The sequence below is a fragment of the Atractosteus spatula genome, chromosome 4, assembly GCF_055471065.1.
Source record: "Atractosteus spatula isolate fAtrSpa1 chromosome 4, fAtrSpa1.hap1, whole genome shotgun sequence".
Classification (NCBI taxonomy): Eukaryota; Metazoa; Chordata; class Actinopteri; order Semionotiformes; family Lepisosteidae; genus Atractosteus; species Atractosteus spatula.
In genome coordinates, this window is record NC_142709.1 from 31749906 (window position 1) to 31755905 (window position 6000).

Consider the following 6000-nt stretch of genomic DNA (forward strand, 5'->3'; position numbering starts at 1 on the left):
AAGCAAATGATTTTTCCTCCTCCAAGGAAGTGAAAAAAAATGCTCTTCAGACAAAAAGGAACATTAATAACTTATGTTGTCTTTACATGGCAACTCGAAATGAATACCCCTATAAGAGCACAAGGAAAATATATAGAGACCATACTCACATAAATTGTATAAATTATACAGCATGCAAGTGGAAAGTCAATAAATCAAGTGGCTTTATGAATTGTTCATCAAATACACTTCGCAGGTGGGGAAGGTGCCATATGTTTCAACATAGTTCCCTTGTACAACCACACACTTCTCAAAGTTATGGATTTCCATTAAAAAAAAAGTTCTGTTAGTTGACCCCAGAGTCCCTACACCACCACTTAAAATTTAAGAAAGTTGCAAACATAAAGAGGAGACTGGGCCCACGAAGCCCAGTTTGTAGGTAGTGGCTTTCTGGACATAAACATGAGCTCCAGTTTCAACAGCCAGTCCTCACTAAAGCTTTGATCTGAGTGCCAAATCTGGCTAGTGTGGTGGGTGGAAATGAAAATTCAAAACATAATGCAAAATGAGACCTTCTGCTTTGCATCATTGGAAGAGACCCTGGCGGTTTCAGAAGATTCTCCGTTCGAGTTTTTTAACAAACTCAGATTTTGACAGCGTGGATGGCCTACTTGCTTTTGTATGGTTTAACGTGATCCTTACTTGCACCCACCTAGAGCATAGCTTGAAGAATCCCAAACTTGAATGGGTCACGGACTATGCCTTGAGTCACACCTACAATGGCAGGTGTTGGCTCAATCTTAATCAGAGTCTCTGTCAATCCTGTCCTACAAGACAATGGGTATGACACTTTCATACCCATTTTTCCACAGTAGGTTTTGGAAGATGCTGCACACCCACCTAAGTGGCCTGAAAATTGAGTTTGGCTTTGGTGGTGTAGGAATCAGTGCAGAGAAGCGACTAATTAAAATGCAGGAACAGGAGGCTGATAGCAGAATTGAGCCTGAGGTCCTGAACGTAAGCACCTTGACTTGTCCACTCTGCTTTTTTGGAGTTAGGCCAGATTTTTTGCTCCAGGCAGAATCCCAAGATATAGCGACAAAAGTGAAGGTCTTTCTAGGAATATCCTTGAGAGGCTCTCCAAGGGGGCCACAGAAAGTGTTTGGGGCAGCCAATCCTGCGTCAGTTGGAGCCACTGGAGGGGGGGAGGGTGCAGAGGGAATCTGTCGCTGCTGCTACCCGTCAAAGGTAGTGTCAGAGGCTGAGAACTGGGAGCTCGAACCCTGTGTAGGCTGACAATGACCAGACTCGACCACCGGGATGCAGGGGGAACGCGAGTTGGATGCGCAGGAGAGATGAAAGGGGAATGTCAGATATGGAAAATTGGAGAGTTAGCTCAGAACATGCACAGCACAAGAAAAAAAGCACCAAGTGGCACCCAGGAGGAGAGATATTTATATGTAGGGGAGCAGAAGTGGGTGAGATTAGATTTTGACCTTGTCCCAGACTTCTATTTAAAATCTCCATGAATCAACACACCACAACAAGGAATCTGAGAATCACTGAGAAGTGATATATGCTTGTGATACAAAATAGTGTAAGCAAGCTGAGCAAATTAAATAAAGGATGTGCACAATTATTTATTCATCTCCTACAATATATCATCTGCAACTTTTCTGGAGTGTCTGAACCACAGATCTGAACCATTACATATCCAACACATGAATCAGTTTGTCTGTTTTCTCCTTCATATTCCATCACTTGAATACTTCCACATTCAACTTCACTTGTCTGTGATGCTTAGTGGTCAGTTTTCAAGGATAAATACTGACCAAAATCTGCTACAAAATAGGTAAAGAAAGAGCTGACATGATAGTTTTGCATGTCCAACTGGCCACCTGGTTTAAATGTGCACTCGGCAAGGGTTAAAGAGCCATCGAACAGGTTTTTTTACTCCACTGAGACTCGTTGCTCTGTATAGTAGTACAGAAAGAAATTAGAAATTCAGCGGTGTGAGGAGAAGGAGGGGTAACCATTCTTGTATGCAACAAATCTATTATCCAGATGACAGATGTTCGCTTTTGTGTGTTTTTTAGTATAATGTTATATACGTGTTGACGCAAGTAGGGCTTTAATGATTGAAATCGTTTTCAATGTGATTCATTTTAACAATGGTCATGGTGAAAACCAGAGAGCACATTTCACTCTGATCACTGAATGAAGGTAAGTTTCTCTCTTTCCTTCTGTCAGATTCCCTTTGAGTCAAATCAAACAGTGCTCTATATCTACGGACAGTAGAGAAGCCCAAATACGGATGTTAGTATTTTCTCTGAATTCATATCTTTAAAGCATCACAGCTTGTAGCTCAGAACATGTTGAGTTCATTGTGCTTATTTAAGGGGTTAAATTACAGTTTAGCTACCAAAAAAAGGTTATAAAAAAGTCCTATTTAGCTCCATTACATCTCTCATATACTGGAAGAAGCCATTAATCGCCACCTTTCACAGAAATGATAGTTGTCTTTTTCTATTGTCAGCAAAGATGATTTAATCCTAAATATTAGTATGAATATAAGTGCAACAGCAAAGTAAGGGAGAGGCAGAATGATATAGCTGTTTGCACTGCTGCCTCACAGCTGTACAATACAAGCCTCCGGCCTTTGTCTGTGTGGAGTTTGCATGTTCCCCTGTGTTTTGCTGGGTGATGCAATTTCCTCCCACCTGCCAAAGCCATGCTGCCTAGGTTTGATTGGCTGTTCTAATTGGTCTCTTTCTCGGTCTTGTGATAGACTGGTGTTCCGTTCAGGGTGAGAGCACTCGTGTGCTTCCAGGATTGGCTGCAGTTCGCCTTGACACTCGCCAGAATAAACCGCTTCTGAAAATGAATAGGTTGCGCAATGTGAGGTGAAAATGTGTGTCCTCCTTCTCCGTTTTTGTAGCCCTTAGCTCATCGTTTACTGCAAAGGAGTACAGTTAAAGGGAATTTGAGTTTCTGCTATTATTGCCTCCTGCTTAGGGGAATTTAAGAGCTCATAAGTTACAATTAAGCATTAATAAAGAATTCAAATGCCTTTTGCTGTTTTAGCATACTGCATGTGGAATGCAACTTTCATGTCAAAGACAGTGTATTTGCCTTGCTACATTAGTTATCCTAATGAAATAATCAGGACTAATTACCACAACTATTGGATAAATCTAAAGTCACTTGATGCATTTCATTTTTTATTACTCCTAATTATAATCATATTAGCAGGATAGCTGCATATACTGTACACTGGTTTGTACCAATCATCCCAAAAGCAGATTCTGCAGCTCGGAAAGCTTCAGAAGTGTAATGCAGACTTGAAGTGAAGCTCTGTTTGCAGCCATGCCTGCAGGCAAACTGACACACATGACAGCTTTGTAAGATTTTAAACACCAGAGCAAAAATTGTCAGCAGCAAAAGTTGGTGTAAGTGGTGCTTGCAGGTTGGAACATTTAATCACAAATACTCCAAAAACATTTCTGATATAACCAAACGCTTGAAATCCAAAGAAAAAAAATCAATATTTGTCATTAGAAATTTTTATATTTTCTATAATATATTTTATTTTATATTAAGAGCCATACTTCCAAAAAACAGATTTCAGTTTTCCTAAACTGAACAATTTGATATCAAGACTGTCTTGAAAAGTTACTATTGATCTTAAAAGTACAGTAGTTGAATTCTTGAAGTGCATACTTTTTATTATTTTTCATTACTGCATGACCACAGTGCATCATGTGACATAAATGACAGACATTGTCATAACAACTCTGTACAGGACCTATGGAGTGATAAATACTTCAATCTTATTGCTTTTAAGTTTAAAATGTAGGAACAGTAATGGCATGTTGTTACCTTGCAATTTGCTGTTTCTGGAGTGTGAATTAGCTGTGAATGGACTGTATTTATTTAGCTATTCAAATAATTGTTCAAGCTAAACTCTCAAAGTGACACCTGACAAATCAAGTAGGCCCCTGCAAGCAGTTCAGTGAAAATATTATTAAATAAAAAAAGGAAAGAAAACTGACTGATGGACAGCTTTGGCACTCTGAAACACTTATACAATTATTAATGTTTTTTGAAAATCACCGCATCTGACATAATATAAATACATGTATAATTTCACATTGCACTGGTGGACATGGGTCACTTTGAAGGAGCACAGAGAAAAACTCGTTATAGCTTTGTATTTCAAGATCAATCATCAAAATTACCCCCATACTTTCTTCTCCTTTATTTTTTTTTCCATCCCCAGCAGCAGACAATGACCATTAGAAAAAAAAAGTATTTGAGAAGATCTTTGAAGTGCAGCTGTCCATCACGAGTCTCGGAGACTGAAATCAATATGGTGAAATGGCATGCAGGTGTGGCTCCTGTTGCTGCCTTTGACAGATGGACAGCAGCAGGTCAAGTGGAGAAACAGCACTCTTAAATGGATGCTCTGCTCAGGGAATAACGTTGGTCAGCAGTAGTCAAATTGTAACAACAACACCCACTGTGAGACTGGTTAAGGCCATTGGAGCGCATGATGTATAAACATCAGGAGGAGCGACTGTTTGTCTTCAGTACAGTACATAACTAAACAAATAAATAAATGGAAATTGTTCTGCAAAGTGGCAGCATTGTCTGGTTGTTTATTTATGCCAATTGACATGGGAAGATTAAATGTGATAGTCCGCAACCCCTTTTCAGAGCAGTAAACTACTTAACATGAAGCTGTTCACATTCTGTACAAGAGGGATGTTGCAGGGAAAAGAAATAGTTGTATTCCAATTAGATTGTGCTTATTTAATCAAAATAACTATTTTGGGGGAAGGAGTGTCTATAAAAAAAAAAACAGAAGACATTTTTAGACCTTAGATACAGTTGTCAAATTGTTCAACATTCTCATGATGTAGATTGGCATCATGGTTTTTACGCTTATTGTTTTTAGGCTTTGGGTACTTGAGACGTCAGGCATGCCTAGAAAATGGCCCGCTGAATTTCTGACAAGATCCAAGCATTGTTCTGCACAATTGGTTAGCGGAACTGAGCATGCCTTTCACAGAAAATCCAAACTTCGCAAAATCCTGAGAGCACTAGCATGCCGTGTGAACACAGAGAAATTAAGCCACACATTAGATCTTCTTAAAATGGATAAGTTATTTCAGAGGTGTGGATTCAGTCATGAAAAATATCAACTAGAAAGTGCAAATTCATCAGTGTGTAAGATACTGTATATCCATTCTATAACTATAAATTGGTCAGGGTTCCTTTTTGTCAGTAAAAATTGCTCTGCTCATGTGTCAGACATGAAAGCTGCACATGTTTGTGCAAATATGTAAATATCTACTGTAGATTTCTGTTTTGTTATTTTAAAAGAAAGGGTTAATTTCTAATCTATGAGTTTACAACAAGTGCATTTTCACTAAATCACATTTGAAAATAAAAGAAAGCATGTTTTAACTATAAATTAATAGGTCTAATCTGCAGGGTAATTACAAGAAAATAGCACTTTGTAATCAGCAGTAAACTACAAGCTTTCTGCTTTCCTTTGCCAAACAGCTGCTCGGAAAGGTAGGACTCTGATCTCTTTCCCTGCACATGTTGGAACAGATGAAAGTAATTTTGTTGCACTTAACTGTCTATAAGCAATTAGACCAAAATGTAAAGACGTCTTTATGTACAACTTCAGAAACATTTTTACTCTCTCTTTCCCTGTGTGCATGCAGAACAATTATTAACAATCTTCTTCATCTGCTAGGTACACTTCATGAATTTTACATGAGCCCTCATTATTACCATAACTAGACTATCAAAGATATTTTAAGCCTTCAACATTCTTTTCTCTGGGAACTTACTTAGATCTATTGTCAAGAATCAGAATATCATCCACAATTTAAATTCACAAGTTTTTTTTATATATTTGGTATGTGTATGTGTGATTTGTGGAGGCTGGAGGGTGTGCCTGGTTTGTGTGTTGGTGTGTAAGGTTGCGTTTCCTTGCTTTTCCAGCTG